The following is a 17,099-nucleotide window of genomic DNA, read 5'->3' as shown; positions in this document are numbered from 1 at the left end:
GTCCTTAATCAGAGTAAACATTACTGAGCAGCAACCAAAACCGTCATGTTATCCATGCTGTTCCCAGGTTGAAAGTAAAAACCAAAGCACTGTATCTGCTACTAAGAAGGAGAAAAATGACTGCTACTGCTGAACCCAGGATAGGCAGAGTAGACATATGGTGACTTGAAATTCTGAAAGACAGGGATATCTCAGAAGATTTAGTGGCACAGTCATGTTTGTTACAAGCACTTTCATGAGGTGGTTGGCAGTAGACAAAGCTTTAAGCTGAAAGAAAAGTCATAGCTATTCAGAAGTTAGAAGATGAAGCCAGCTGAACAGACAGGAATCTATTTTCTTTTTTTTTTTAAATAAAGCAAGTAATCTCTGAAACCATGTTCTAGTTTTGCAATGTGTTTTGTATCCCTTTAATTATTCACACAAAGGTTAGCTATCCAAGGAGAATGTAGCTTGTTTATTTGTCATAATATATGCTTATATTAAGACTGAAAGAAGGGATCGTGCAAAGAGCGGATCAGTTTGGCTTTCCAGGCACCTAACTAACACACAACTAATATAGAATAGAACACTATAGGACATACAGAATACTTAGAAAGGATCTTAAGATCATCTAGTTCAAATCCCCCTCCCGAGGGCAGGGACACCTCTTACTAGGCCATGTTGCCCAAGTCTCTATCCAACGTGGCCTTGAACACTTACAGGCATGGAGCATTTACCACCTCTTTGGGCAACCTGTTCCAGTGGCTCACCACCCTCTCAGTAAAGAACCTTTTTCCTTATATCTGACCTGAACTTCCCCTGTTTAAGTTTGTCCTATTGCTACAGCCCCTGATGAAAAGTCCCTCCCCTGCATTCTTGTCAGCCCCTTCAAATACTGAAAGGTTGCTATGAGGTCTCCATGCAGCCTTCTCTTCTCCAGGATGAACAGCCCCAATTTTCTCAGCCTGTCTTCATATAGGAGGTGCTCTAGCCCCCTTATCATCATATAATGCATACTCATTGTCATACACATAGTATACAAAGAATCCTCCATGATAATGAGTTATATTCTAAAATAGAAACATGAAATAATGACCTGTTATGATTGTAGTACCTTATTGTGTAAGTTTAGAATGTTATAAATTAGATAAGATGGATTTTTTAAATTAATTTATTATATGTCGCTTAGGTTTTTCTGTCTTTCAAGGTTTAAAGTTTGACAGTGCTTAGTAAGGTAATACTGTACAGGAACAACAGTGGAAACGAAATAGCAGAAAACAGATTCAGTATACACTGTAGAGTGCATTGTATCTTAGTATATTTTCTGATGTATGTGTTAAAAACCCAGAATGTTCTATGCTGCTGAGTGCTAGTGCTGGTTAGGCCTTTCTGGAAGTCTTAAAGCCATCCATATACACTAGCTCATTATAATTACTACTTCAGTATATTAGTCAGTGAGCATAATTTATTTTTTTTTTAAATCATCACTTAGCTGCTTTTCTGTTTGTTTTACCTGCTTCTTAGACACATTCATGATCATGGCTTGACTTCGCGAACGAAGATTTGGGAAGGGCATTTACCCACGCTTACTACAAGCGCGCTGATGACTAAGAAGGCCAATGTGGGATAGGCAAATCCGGCTACAAAAAGCACAGCAGAAGGTCTCCTTGGGTGGAACAGGTGGGACACGATTCTTCCTGCGTTGTCTTTTCTCCTCGAGACTAGTTCTTCGTGAACTCTCAAAGGAGTCAGCGGCATTATGTATGGTGTGCCTCCAAGTCTCCCGATTGGAGGCCAAGGTGGACCACTGATGGTAGTCAATATGGCCAAGGCTAAGGTATTGTTTCAGGGAGTCCTTGTATCTCTTCTTTGGGGCACCTCTCTTGCAGCTACCGGTGGCAAGTTCACCATAAAACACGATCTTGGGGAGGCGGTGATCCTTCATCCTAGAGACGTGCCCTGCCCAGCGCAGCTGCAGTTTCAGCAATGTGGCCTCGATGCTGGTGACTCCTGCCTGTTCGAGGACAGTGACCTTAGACACATAGTCAGTCCAATGGATGTTCAGAATTGTACGAAGGCATTAATACCTCTTAATAAAGCCTTGCAATTCACAATTATAGGACTTTCATGGAGAAGCCCTCAAAGCAATTTACAAATTCCATTCACAAAACCCTGTGGATAAAGATTATCCTCATTGTAGAAATCAGTAATTTAAGAAACAGGGTTTCAATAATCCGCTTAAGGTGGAGTTCAACTCTCAGCTCTTAATTTTAGCCATTATTCTAGTAATTCCTTTTCATATCCTCATTTATGTTTCCTAAAAAAAGCTTTCCAATGGCAGATGATGTCTGGACATCTCCTAAATCATAGAATCATAGAATAGTTTAGGGTTGGAAAGGACCTTAAGATCACCTACTTCTAACCCCCCCTGCCATGGGCAGGGACACCTCACACTAAACCACTAAACCATGCCACCCAAGGCTCTGTCCAACCTGGCCTTGAACACTGCCAGGGATGGAGCATTCACAACTTCCCTGGGCAACCCACTCCAGTGCCTCACCACCCTTGCAATAAAGAACTTCCTCCTTATATCCAGTCTAAACTTCCCCCGTTTAAGTCTGAACCTGTTACCCCTTGCCCTATCACTACAGTCCCTAATGAATAGTCCCTCCCCAGCATCCCTATAGGCCCCCTTCAGATACTGGAAGGCTGCTATGAGGTCTCCATGCAGCCTTCTCTTCTCCAGGCTGAACAGCTCCAACTTTCTCAGCCTGTCTTCATATGGGAGGTGCTCCAGTCCCCTGATCATTCTCGTGGCCCTCCTCTGGACTTGTTCCAACACATCCATGTCCTTTTTATGTTGAGGACACCAGAACTGCACACAATACACGAAGTGAGGTCTCACGAGAGCAGAGTAAAGCGGCAGGATCACCTCCTTTGACCTGCTGGTCACACTCCTTTTGATGCAGCCACAGTTCTCATATTAATAACCAATTGGGCTTGTCTTTGGCATTGAGTTCAACAGTACCACAACTGAACAGTGCAGTACTGAGAAGTGCTCTTTCCCAGCCTACATCAGGGTGTCCCTTCAGGTGGTGTTCAGAACTGTTTGAAGCTCTCTTGTAGACCCTTACCTGGCATTTCAGTTGGTCCTTTTAGTGTACTTTTCTCCACTTGTTTAGTTATTAATTTATTCTTATGTTTCTCTCAGACAGTTATTCTTAATACAATTTTATTCTATTTCCATGTCCCCCACTCTTTTCCATATCTGAGGAGAGAGGCTCAAGAAGATTAAAGCCTGGCTATCATTTAAAGGGGATCAGAGGATGGAATATCACCTTGTCTTCCCACAGTGGATCTCGGCCCAGCATGTCTTTAAACCCAACATCACACAATCACCGTTCAGTATATTACCAGAGAAAAACCTTACGTATATGACTAGAAGAGACAGAATATATTGATCGTAACATATTCAGAAGTCATGCAATAGCCATGCCATGTGTCATTTGCTAAGATTACACAGATATCCCAAGCATAACATTGGAGCTGTGGCCACTGTATTAGCGTTCTAGAGTAATGTATCTTTAATGTGTCCTTAAATAACTTGCAAAACCAGCCTAGAAAGAAGATCAGATAGTGAAAAAATTTCTATTATGTAAGACATCAGTATTCTTTCAGTCTAGCCTTTTTTTGTGGCTGAGCTAAAACAAAAGAATACATATTTCCAGAGAAAGGAAGTAAAAAGCAGATTGTAGTTTAGAAATCCAGCAGGACTAAATGCCCCTGGGTTTTTGTTTGGGGTTTTCTTGTTGTTTTTTTTTTTGTTGCTGAAGAGTTGTACATTACTTTTTGTAGCTAATACCCTACGTCCAGGAACTATCGTAGGCTGAAAGACTTCAAGATTGTATGTCTCAGTATCAATGGATTGTTAAATGTAAGGTGTTACTGAGTGGTCCAGATAACAGCCTGATCCCACAGTTGTTGCTGCTGTTATTAGACAAAATGCTCCAAAAGCCTAAGGGGAAATAGAAAAAAAAATAGCATTAACTAACATTCTAAGGCATGTCCCCTAAGAAATGGATTCTGTCGCCTACACTCCTGTGTAGTACTTCTGTCTCTAAATAGTCCTTCTAAAATCAATGGAACAGTCATATGTCCCAGACCTGACAAAATGAAAAAGCAGTTTGAAGTAACTGGTGTAGTTTGCCATCTTCCGGCTAAGACTTCTGGTTACATGATCATAACTCTGTGTTACCTCTGTGCCTGACCTCTCATAACATTGTAACACAACCCCCAGAGTAAGGCATGTACTGGAGTACTGTATTAGTAACTCTGAAATACTCTCAATCTGCATTGGTCTCATAATGTTTTGCTTTTTTCTCCAGTTCCTTGAGAAAGGAACATGTTTAGTGCTATGATTTGGAGCAGCAGAAAGTGCCCTATTGATTAAAATCCAGGAACAATGCTCAATTGTCTAGGTACTCTGACTTAATAACTTGCTATGTCTGATCTCCTTGACCTTGTCCTAACATGCGTAAGGCTGTCCTGAGTAAGCTCACTATGATACACTGAACTGTACAGCATACCAGGTATTTAAATAGCATAATCAAAACATAGATTTTTTTGGTAGCAGTATACATGGCAGAAAGATGACATTAGTATTTAGAGGATCTGAAAGAGGCAGACTGCATTTCTACCAGGAGATGAAATGGTTTAACAGAAGGCAAATAAATAAAAGAAATCTTTTCTTACATTAAATAAAAATTTGCAAGTTGGCAAGGAGCTGAATATAGAGACCCCCTTAAGCTATATTAAACCTTTTTCTTGTAATCTCTCCATCCTCTAAGATGAACTGTTTGAAAGTCCAATTAGTCCCTTAATAATCATGACTGTTATCTAATGATGAATAAACCATCTGCAGAAAATATTGCAATCACAGACACAGCTGTTATCATATGCTGAAATTTTCTTACATGACCTTGGCTGCTACAGTACCTACCAGCTGAAATAAGACGTGGAAATATTGCCAGCTTCAATTAGGCTAGCAAGCTGTTCCTTTCCCAAGGCTGTTTAGGCACTTCAGCCATTAACATAAAACAGAAACCAAGGAGTTATTACAAATTTTGACTACCCATTCCTAAGCTGAAGAGGTGAAATTCTGGAAAGAATTTCAGTTCATCATTATTAATGTGGCTAAAAATAGAAAGCTCAAGTACTTGATTTCAAAAGATCCCCAATTATCTGTTGCTTCTAGAAATGGAATCTTAAGCTGGAGGGAGGTACAAAAGGGGATTTTTGGCAAAGAAGTCTGTCATGCTTTTCTTTATTCAACAGGTAGGAAGTATGTGACCTTGTTTACTGTTTGTCTACCATTAGGTCTATTTCTAGAAACCTGGGATATTTTAATAAAAGTAATCCTTTAAAACCTTTCCAAATCTAAACTTTCAAACATGCATTCGTGGTATGGGGATGCCAGCTTCATTATGTATGCCTTTGTCAAGCAGCAAATATTTTAATCATTCGGAGATTTTATGTTAGCCTTCCTAATCCATGTAACCCTTTCTATATTACACCAGTATTAAAATGCTGAATTTTGATGGAAACCTTACCAAGTCTAATGAAACCTACGTAATATCTTAGGCCAGGAAAATTATTTTGCCTTTTAATTGCTTAAATTATCTTTTCAGCTAATATAATGCAATAAAGGAATAAAGAGATGGAGAAAATGAAGATCGTGTGTTGAATTACAGTGCCTACAAGCATTCCCAGACCTATTTTGTATTTTAGATTGCTCACTAGCAGTTCAGTATGTGATAGTAGTATTTAAAGTCCAGATTCTCCAGTAATTTTTCATGGTGTGACTAGGTCATATGGCCTTTTTCTGCTCCCAGAAATCTGAAACTAATTTTGTAAGGGCCAAGATAATGACTCTTCTGACTCATTTTCCATGGACATTCTATAATACCTACTTAAAAAGTACTGTTTCTGAAAAGAATTCAGTTGTTGAAATTATTCATTGCAACAGGGATACTAGAATTGCTCATGGGATGCCTGGTCATGATTTGTGGCTTTTCATTCTTTCTTCTATCTGATAATAGTATCATCTGAACTTAAAAGGTTATTAAATGTATAACTACAAGTATTTCCATAACCTGCAAACATTTTATATCACATTGACAGAGACAAGAGATGGTTATACTGAGATACGGTCCAGCTTCTCAGGAGGTAAGGAAGAAAGGGAAAAACAGAAGTAGAGAGAGGAATTGCCTGGCCTCTACCTCCACCAGCATCTCCTTTTTCATTCAGCACATTAGCAATTCTCCTCTTTTCCCCATTTACTCAAAAAAAAATCCTATTTTTGATTTCAGTAGCCCTTTAAAGCATGTTCCAAGTGTCATACTGAAGAAACACAAAATGTCTCTGCTGTACCAAACTATGAGCTCATTTACCTTTACACAGCGTGGTACCACAGGCCTTACAGGTCTGTGCCCCAGGAATACACTGAAAACACTGAAAGAAATGAGCTAAGAATCTGAGCTAAAAACCTTGCTGTGTGTCCTGCTAAAGAAAACAGTCCCTCTCAATAGATAGTAAACAATTAACAGGATGTTGCTAATAATGTTTTATAGTAAGGGAAATCCTAACTTAGGGAGGGCAATGGGAGTTTTGCTACTTCCTTTGCAAAAGCCAAGACTTTCCTCACTACAATTACAATGGAATTAATCTGTCACACACTTTATAATGTTTATAATTATCAGTAGTTTGTATGGTTTAAAAGCTCAACACATCAATCAGATTATTTACTGTGCGGTTGGAAGAGTTTATGTTTCTGCACATATGTTGATGTATCACCAAGCATACTGAAGCTGGAATATTAAGTAAGACATATATTAACCTTAAAGCTATATGAATTGGTGCTAATCTCCTACCAAAACAACAAAACCCAAACTGCAGTCACTTTGTGATTGCAGTTTGAGAAGTCTGTATCCTTATTACAAAGTCTACTTATGCTATCTGTCAGCCTTCTGCAGAAATCAGTCCATGCCTTCTTTAAAAATGACAATAAAACTTCTAAACAAATAACGACTTAGGCAGCCTAAATTGACTTTTAATTAGAAGGGAAATTGGTTTTGTATAACTGATAGGTATGTTCTAATGCTTCCAGGGTTTTAAAAAGTAGAAAAAAAGTCCCAAACTAGTTTCTAGACATAGATAGAATAGCTTTTGGCAAGACTTCAGACATGTCTGCTTGGACTAGAACAGGAAAGGCATTTGAGACTAGGAAGTCCTTTTCAGTCTTCAATTTCGAATTGCAGTTAGTGAATATGTGTTTACAATTGACAAAAAAATCTTTTGAGAATGGTTTTACAGATGTGTATCTTATCAAATTGATTTCACAAGTTTCATGGCAGATGAAAGACGCAAGAAAGGTCTAGTTATAATATAAATTAAAGAGGTAGATTTGTATGCCTTCAAACAGTCCATATTTTTTCAGGGACCATAAACATTTTAGGTTGATAGGTCATTTATGTTATCTCTGTCCTGCCTAGTAGAGTACTGTGTGCTCATCATCAGAATCTGTTTGAAAATTAGTGCAATAGAAATTGCATCCAAGGTCATGTTGAGTGAGGAGCACATTAGAAGGCAGAGACAGGAGTTAAAAAAACTGCTTTTTTTGTTTGTTTCTTCAAAACTCTGTCACTGTCTTTCTTAGTAAAGTGTTTCCTTTGCTATGTCACTCAACTGTTTACTGCCTAAACCTGGCATCTACACTGCTGCCTCAGCAATCTTTCATATTTGGCTGCTTCACAAATTTATTTCTATTTGGGTGAAAAATTGTTTCAAAGCATGTTCAGGATCTATCTTTTCTTTCTGCATATTCCCTCCGGTTCAATCATCTGTGCAAATAAGCAATGCTGAAATGTTTATTAGAGATTTCCCCCCCCCTTGATTAACACTTTTCACATTTAGTGAAGTCTCTCATAAGCTGTAGAACAAATGTTCACACAGCCTTTGTCACCTGGACCCAAGTCTAAGAAGAAATTTAGACATGATGATGCAGACATTTGCACCACTTCAAGTCTGAGGCTTTGAAACACCCGGAAGAGTGAGTGAATGAGAGAGGTCCAATGCCAGTGTATTATCTGGCAGATTGTGTAAAAGGTAAAGCATTCTGCAGTCGTGTCTCAAATCCCGCCTGTCTCGTGGGTTTAAGCCTCTAACTGTAAACATAGACTGGTTGACACCATGAAACCTGGATTCACAAATCTCAGGTTTTTAGTAATGTAGACAGGTATGCAGAGATTTAGGCTGAGGAGAGCTGTGAACATGAAGGAACTACATTATCTGGTTCCACCTTCATCAGGTACCCTGCTGTCATCAGAGCTGAGTGTGGAGGTGGACTAACACTAACAGCTACTAGGAGGGATCCCCAACAAGGACATATCCATCAGGGGCATTGTCTGGAAAAGGAGGAGTGGAGACTCAGAATCAGAGATTGTGGAGCAAGAGCCAAGGCCCAGTACCCTCTTATAGGACAGCCCACATTGTGGTTTCTTCATTCGAGTTTCGGACATCTGTTCAGACATGATACACTTTGAGAGCACATTTACTTTCTAAAACTATCTAATCAAATCAAACTTTCATCAATTCACATTGTGAAAATTAAAGTTCAAGGATAATATGATCAAACTCGAGTTGTATTGTAATGCCAGCTGTTTGAAATAGACCTGAATCTTTCCTCTCTTCGTCTCCCTCTGGCAATATTGGTGAGACAGAAGGAAGAAATTGTTGAGTTCAGAATAATGTTTTAAGAGAGGTGCTACAGTCAAAACAGGGGGACTGGATTCAGAATTGGTTTCATATTTACTTATAAGCCTGGAATATAACCCCAAGGAAAATTTTGGGGAGCCAATATAGTCACTGCCAGACAATGAGAAAGATCTTTTTTTTTTTCTGTAAAAATCAATTTACACTAATTTTTAATGTATAAACCTAACACCTTAGAAAGTCTTTGTTGATTTTGATTTTGTTTTTGTTTTTTTTACTTAGGAAGTGAAAACATATATCTTATTAGTGCCAGCAGCTGTAATTCTGATTGACAGCCTGATTCTAAACATACCCTCTTTAGGCCAGTGTTTCTTAATTTAATTTAATTGAATGACCGTAAGAAAGTTTTTAGGGAAAATAACCCACAGAACGTCTCCACAGTGTTCTCACAATTGTCTTCATTTACAAGAAAAGTAAAAATTAGGCTAAATTAGGCTAAGTTTGAATATTCATTTATTGCAAAATGAAAGAAAGTCTATTTACTTGGAAGTATGGAGAGTATGTGTGGTTTCTTTCTAATTTCACAAACCAATGTATTAAACTCTGCCAGTGATGCATGGAGCAGAGTTTGAGAAACACAACCCAAAAGCGCTATTGAAGATACCGTATTGGATGCAGATTGCATACCTTGGTTCCTAGGATAGCTGTCTAAACTATTAATATGTTGGAAATGTCCAGGCTTTATCATTTGACTGCTCCCCCTGATGCATTTGCTAAAAAGTGAGCAGAGGTGATTGTACCACATATGAAGCTTGTTGCTGTTGCATACATGAAATCTGGCTATTAGCTGTCTTGTAGCTCAACAGACAAATGCAGTCAAAACTGGTTAAATTCTGAAGTCTGGCAAGAATGCCATTGCCAGCTTGGAGGACAGAAGGAGATGGTTTTATAGGAACCTTGTGAGGCAGTGCACAAATTTATTTCTCTCTTGCCACCTTGCCCAATGCTCTGAGGAAAAAAGGCTCTTCATTAAGAAACCGAAATTAAGAAATGGTGATAAAGTAAAACCAAGAACCCAACACAAACTCTATACCTTTCTGAATCCACAGACCTTTAAAATTTAAAGTCAAATGACAATATACCTAGAAAAGAATTTGGCAGGTGAAAAAACTCCTATGTTGAGTCTGGCAAAGCTATTATGCTGACATAATAACTCTTCCTTAAGGTTCTAAGATTCATATGCTACCCTCTTGGTAGTAAATACCAACTTAGACATCTTCCACAGTTCTCTTGCAATACTGGCTTTCTTTTACACTGCTCATTCAGAAACTGATTAGCTTTACAATTTCCCTTCACTTGCTTTAGAAATAGATGCCTGTAATCGTCATCCTCAGCATTGCCTTTAGAGTCTTGTCAATGAATATTAATCAATTTTATTTTCTGGAAATACTGGTAATGCACTAAATTTGTATATTATTAGAACCTATTTAAAATCCGTGAGACAGTTGTTTTAGAACATGTTTCCTTGAAAATAATTTTCAGCCTAAAAAGCAGGTTTAATTAACTTTGCAATGACCTACATAAATTGTTCAAATTGGCTGATTGATATTAGCCATCCAAGGAAATATCTAAGCAAATTGCACTTAGTTGATCTCATACAGGTGGCATGGAAAAAAGAGCACATTATTTACAAGATAAAAGAATAACATGCTAGAGACATCAAACAGTCTATTGACATCATCTGGCAAGTCGTTTGAATTTATACTCAAGGAAAAATGTATTAGAACTTGCTATGGCCAAGGCAATAGCAGAAAATAAGGTCACTGTCATTATTATGAATAACAGTAACTGTTGACAGTCTGTCTGATGGTAATTTTACTGCTGCCTGTCTGTCAAAAATGGTAACCACGTATTTTTAGTCTGTCTGTTTCTGCTCATACAGCACATCTCCTTTTTTTTTGTCTGGCCTTCTCCACACAGTTTGAAACTGTAAGTATTCTGAAATTTAGTCTTTTTTGGAGCATTTTCATGCTGTGTTGTACACTACATAGACACTTGACTGTGTCTGGTACTCTTCAACAATATTTGTAAGGGAAGATGAATTAAGCCAGTATATAGAACATCTGTCCATTCTTCTACAGCAGTGAGCGTTAAAGGCAAAACTGCACAGCGTGAGCATGGCAGAACATATGAGGAAAGGATATATTAAGTCTTTTGTGGACTGGACTTCTATCTCTTGTGCTGCAGCATCCCAGGAAGAATGCCTGGACAGGGTCACATTAGAGGATCAGCCGTCATGGTATCCCACAGAGCTGCTCAGCAACTGATAAACGGCCAGGATAATTTGTCCCTCCATCACCTAGATCAGCAGGGCTGATATAGCACCAGGAAGGAATAAGAAAAACCGTGAAGGAAGGAATCAGCTTTGGGACAAACTGAATGTGAAGGCTTGAAAATCCCTTATGGAGCAATAACAACAGCATGGTCCCTGAACACCTGGACACCTGGTCCCTCTAAAGGAAACCCTTCAGAGCATTTCTACATCATGTTTCTCTCTTCATCTTTCTGCTCTGCACATTGAAGAGCCTCCCTCCATGCAGAAGCTACTTTATCCTCATAGTAATTTTATTTGCTCTTCTCTGTACCTTCTATAACTCCACAATGCTCTTAATGAGATGGAGAATCCAGAATTGCACACAATACTCAAAAGATGCAAAATGACACTCTGCCTTTTTCTCAGTTCTCCTTCCTGGTGACACTTAACATTTTCTTTGTTTTTTCCAGACTTTTTCTCCAGCTGGTGGCAGTGGGGGATTTTCAGTGATGACTCTAAGGACTCTCTCCAGAGTTATAGCTGCCTGTTCAGAACTTGGCATTATGTAAACATGTTAGACTGTTGTTCCTTTGATGTCTCACCTGATGTTTTCAACACCACTGAGTTGAAAACTACCATCTTCTGCTTGACCACCCAGTCAGTTTAGTGAGGTCTTTCTGGGGTTCTTCACTACCAGTGGGTCATCTGATGATATGAAAAAAGCTTAATAGCAGGTGAAAACTTGCCAATTTCCCTGAGCATTTCCTTTACAAGACAGTTACTGAAGTTGTTGTATAAAACTAGTACCAGTCCTTTAGAGACCTGTTTTTTTCAATAATGATAGACATTAAAAGAAGACCTATGAAGTGGCATGTCTCATGGGCAACTGTAATGCAGCTAAATCACAATATGGGCATTTTATTTAATTATTGTTGAATACAACATATATACTCTATGTGCAGCAGTGAGTAGTACAATACAGAAGATCTTTGTTAGCACTGCTAAGAAGGCAAAGGCTCATCCATCCAGACCACAGAGATTTTGCAGTACCTGTGCCTCCCCCCCCTCACACAGTCTGAATAAGTTGTTAACCGCCATTTCGAGGACCTGAAGTTTTTTCAGACAACTGGAAGGTACTTACAGAGTGCAGAAGATGGTCTTTGCCTAGTGAGTAAATCAGCAGAATCCAGATTAGGATGGACTCTGTCACCAAATTCTTTTCACTACTTTATCCTTTAACTGCACGGCACATAAAATGTTGCTAATGCTGCACCTCTTGGGGAAGTCAGAAAACTTTGCTCCTTAACATTTGCAGAGTTCATAGATGAATATAAAAATGGCATAAAGTTACAAAGTAAAATTGTAACAGTAACCTTTTCCCTGAGAAGCCAAGTCTAAACCAGATCCAAAATATGTCATCTCCCCTGAGCTCTGTGTTACATCTGTGAAACCAGATACAAAAACCTTGGTAAAGCCTCTCTGAGTAACTAAGAGGCAAGCTGAAAAAGCCAAGGCCAAACAAGATACAAAAATTATCCAGCCAAATACAGCCTGCTTGCAATAGCACAGAGACTAGAAGTGCTGAAAGCCTTAAGGCTGTTTATTCCAACTGTTATAGGCACCCAGCTTGGGCAATGACTTGAAAAAGTTAGGTGCTTGGCTCGTTGGGGTGTCAGAGCTTCTGTCCCAGCTGTATCTGCCTCCTTTATGACTGAAGTGAACTTTCCTGGAAAATGAGAGGGGAGTTACTAAGAGGCAGTTACTCTGCAGCACGAGGCTCATAGCTGTGCTTGAAAGACACCAGAATTGGGATTCTGCAGTAAACATCATTATTCAGTAGGGATTCAGAGCAGCCAATGTTTCTAAACGTAAGCAAAAGGAGCAGCCAGCTTTTGTTCACCAGCTCAGTTGCAGGAAGAACTAGATTCTGGACTACAGGCAATTGATTCCGTTTCAAAACTGATGCCGGGCTGGGAGTGGGGGTGGAGAAGTAACAATCATAAGAACAGCTACTCTTTTTTAGGAAGACTGAATACAGGCAATGAAGCAAATAAAGGCTGTCAGCAATTTACACAAGCTGTGATCTCCCTATTCTTGCAGACCTTATCTACAGATAAAGAAAAGCTTTTAATCAATGGCAGCATTCCTCCTGCTCAGTTTGTTACAGTCGCAGAAAAACAGCAGCTCAATCAGGTAGAACTCCTCTTGTTTTGGGGCAGAAAAATGCCCCAGGACAAGCTTATTCCAGCCCTGTTTTCTGTAGTAACAATTCAGAGAACTTGCAATAGATCTTAAAAGTTCACTCAGGAAAGCTAAGCCTTTATGTGTTAAATTTCTTAATGAGAGGCAAGAAGAAACTGAAACACTGTGTTATAGAATGAATGCTAAGTGATTGTTGTTCATTTGGCAATGTCCTAGAGAGCAAGTTATAATATAAATTGGTTTCTAGTATTAATAAGGAGAGAATTCAAAGGATGATTTTTGGCAGAAGGGAACTTAACCTGGCCCAAAACTTTGATATTAACAAAAGTAATAGAAGCAGTACTGAAAAATTACAAGATACGTGAGTATAACACAGAGACAATCAAACTGCTTCAGTAAACAAAATACGAAGCCAGTTGGAATGAACTAGCTCTCCTGAGAGTTGTTTCCATGTGGAGGAGCTCATTTTATATCAGGTTGTCAGCATAAAATGGCCCAATGTCATAAGAGACTGAGTGCTAGGCCAGAAAATGCAATGGTGCAAGCACAGTATTAAACCAAGGGTACAAATTCTGTCAAAGCAGAGGACAAGGAGAAGAGGGGGAAAAGGTTAATCCTAAGAGGAAGGTACATGTTCTAACACAGAAAAAAATAAAACCCAGTGTTTAGACACTATGAGTGAGCACTCTTTAAAATAGACCTTTATACATCAGCTGCAGCAACTAGTTCGTATCTATGACGCTGGCAAATTCCCTACCAGGTGGAGGGCTCTCTGCTTCCCTGTGTGAATTGTCAGTGATGTGAAGTCCAAGGCAAAGTCTGTTAGGCAGTGGGCACTCCAAAGAACTAACAGTTAATATCTATTATTTTATGTGCACAAGGGCATGTTTTTCAGATGCCATCTGCTTGTAGCTTAACTGTGGGAAATAGGCCAATGTGCAAGGCCTGAGCCGAGGTGGTACTATTAATATTGACCATAATATAGAGGTGATGGCTCTATGTGCCTGCTGGAAGAGATTTTTACAATCTACCTCAGCTAGATACCAGAAGAGGCTTTCTAGATGGGCAAACAAATTGACTTAGGGAGGAAACAGACATTTAAGTTGAAACACCCACTTGAATCAAGGATTATAGAAGAAAGCAAAGAACACGTCAAATCCTGGGAGTTGGAGGAAGCATCTTTGGCATTCACTGAATGAAATCTTTGTCTTTATGGCAAAATACGGAGGAAGACAAGAAAAAAAAGGGAGTGAAGGACAGGAATGGCATCAATACTTAACCCACTATCAAACACACTAAACTCATCAACATCCAGAAAACCAAAAATTCTGTATAGCCATCAAAAAATTAACCAGTGTGTATATCAAAGAACCAATGAAAAAAATGAACAGGCGAACAGCCATGTTGATCCTGCTGCTGTTAATGGTGAAGAAATAGATTATTTGAGAAACAAAAGTATGAATAAAAATTTTTATAGAGTGTTTCAGTTATTAGCAGTTTGGTTACTTTATTTCCCCTCCTATACTTATTCTTCTTAAGTTCATGGACTTCCTTAACCGATGTTTTAATCCATAGTGACAGGTTTAATTAGTGTATGCGCTACAAATCTTTTCTTTACTAATTTTGTTTGTTTGTTAGGGAAGTGTATTTTTTTTTTGCCTCTGCAATATCTGCCTAATGAGTTTTATAATGTAAAATTTTCAGTTTGTAGAAGGTACATTCAAAAACAACTAACTGAATGAATGAAAATGAGTACTTTGAAAATTCTCTCTCTATGCTCCTATATGGAGGGAAAGGCTCAGCAGTTTTCCTACTTATTACTTCATGGTTTTATAGTTTTTCCGTTTTGAAGCTGCAAAGTCCTTTTCTTTCTTTGTTCTTTCTTTTCATGAAAGTTGGCTCAAACACCTGTTTATTCTTATTCTTCTCTATACCTTTTCTGGGTCTACTTTATCTATATTAGTTTAGTTCTACTGTATGGAATCACTCAATCTACACACTGTATTCAAGATATGCAGCATTCAAAGCAGCATGTCGATATTTTGTCTGCTCTCAGCAATTCTCCTATCAGTTCCTATATCATGGAAGCTAATGCAAAGATTTCAGATTACTTTTCTTCCTATGCCTCCATCCTACTTAAGAGTTTGTGTTGCATCTTGATCATTCATAAACCAAACAAATGCAGAATTCCCTCTTCACAACTTCCACATTTTTTTATTTTTTTTTTTTTGCCTACCTTTGCTGTTCTTTGTTCTTTCTTTGGTAGAGTTTATTCCTTTTTCTATTTCCTCCAGCTGGATATGACATCCACCTTCTTGGGAGGCTGTCTTTTCAGAGCTATTTTACTCTTTCATTTGGCTGTTTCACGAAGCTGGATCCTTTTCTTTTTGTAGTTAGGTTTTCATTGAATGGCTCTGTTCAATTAGCACTGTTAATTAACTGCAATCCTCTGATGTGGTGTTTTTAAACATTGTCTGTGCAAGCTACAAAAGATTTGTCCTTCTAGCTGCTCCTTTTTAGCTTCCTTTTAACTAGTTTTCTCATGGTAATGTAGTTATATTTTAAAAAAGAAAATGCTATTGTGCTTTCCGAAAATCCAGTTCAACCTATTTATATGACAGCACGTCACGGTCATTTTGCAATGTCTCTTCCATAGATATATTATTTTTTAATGCAGATAAAAACTAATCAGATAGAAAAAGAACGTAAAGAAGAACACTTTTTTTTTTTCTTTCAGAAGGAAACTCTTATCTGGGTAAAGACTAAGCAGAACTTTGTACGATAAGGAGGTAAGTTTTTCATTATGGGACATAAAGATACAGTTGCTGCTCTGTGCTCTCATTCTTCCATATTAGGCTAAGCTTAAAGAAAAAACAAGCAAACAAATAAAACAAACCCAAAACCGACAAAACAAAAACAAACAAAAAACCCAACCAACCAAAAAAAAAAAAAAAAAAAAACCACACCTAGCTCCAGCTGCCTTAGAAAAGTAAAGAGATGCATGGAAGATTGAAAGTCAGATGGCTGCAGAGAACCCTGCTGACCCTTGACAGTAACTAAGGAGCAGGAAGAGCCACAGTGCAACGGTGGCTCTGACATAAGTTGCTCAGGTGAAATGATCTAATTAAGTTAACTCAGTTGAAATGACTGAAATAGCTAAACGTAATTTTTTAGATTTGGAACAGAAAAATTAGTTATGTCCACCTAAAGAAAAACACCTGTACTTACTATTTGATTTCTGTAAAGAAGAAAAACCAGATATCTCACATCCTTGCAATCTTTTCTCCACAATCTTTTGTCTTCCAAAATTCCTTTTAATTTGCAGTTCAATAGTAATAAAATAAAATTATGTCATATATTTCCTGATTTAAGAATTGTCACATCAAATTATGCACTGAATTTTGCCAAGTTCTTACTTTTTTACAGCTGGGAAAAAAAATCTGCTACTGAGTACATATTGTCCACCACTCATATTTTCTTCCATAGTCCTGATTTTGTCATATTAGAAAACATTGGCAATAAAGTCCATAATAAGTAGAAATAATGCCTGAGCAAAAACTGCAGGATCACAACTTTTCCACAAGTTATATCATGTATTCGTTGTACATAGTTTCTCCATATAAAATGTTTCCTGACAATCTATAACATGAGAGCCAAGACTAACTTGTTTTATGGCAGCAACTGAAGCATATAATTAAAATTAAAATCAGAAGGCTTGTAGGGAATGTCTGTTTGGAAGGAAAAATAGACCAAGAGATATTTGAAGATCTCTGCAAATCCATCTGTGATGAAGTAAACACAGCAAGGAGCTTTTGCTAGTGACTTAAATAGGAAC

The sequence above is a fragment of the Neopsephotus bourkii genome, unplaced genomic scaffold (genome assembly GCF_033783945.1).
Source record: "Neopsephotus bourkii isolate Nb327-2 ecotype Australia unplaced genomic scaffold, CSIRO-AGI_Nbou_v1 NB_1707, whole genome shotgun sequence".
Classification (NCBI taxonomy): domain Eukaryota; kingdom Metazoa; phylum Chordata; class Aves; order Psittaciformes; family Psittacidae; genus Neopsephotus; species Neopsephotus bourkii.
The sequence above is the reverse complement of the archived record's forward strand: the minus strand, read 5'-3'. Positions refer to the sequence as shown.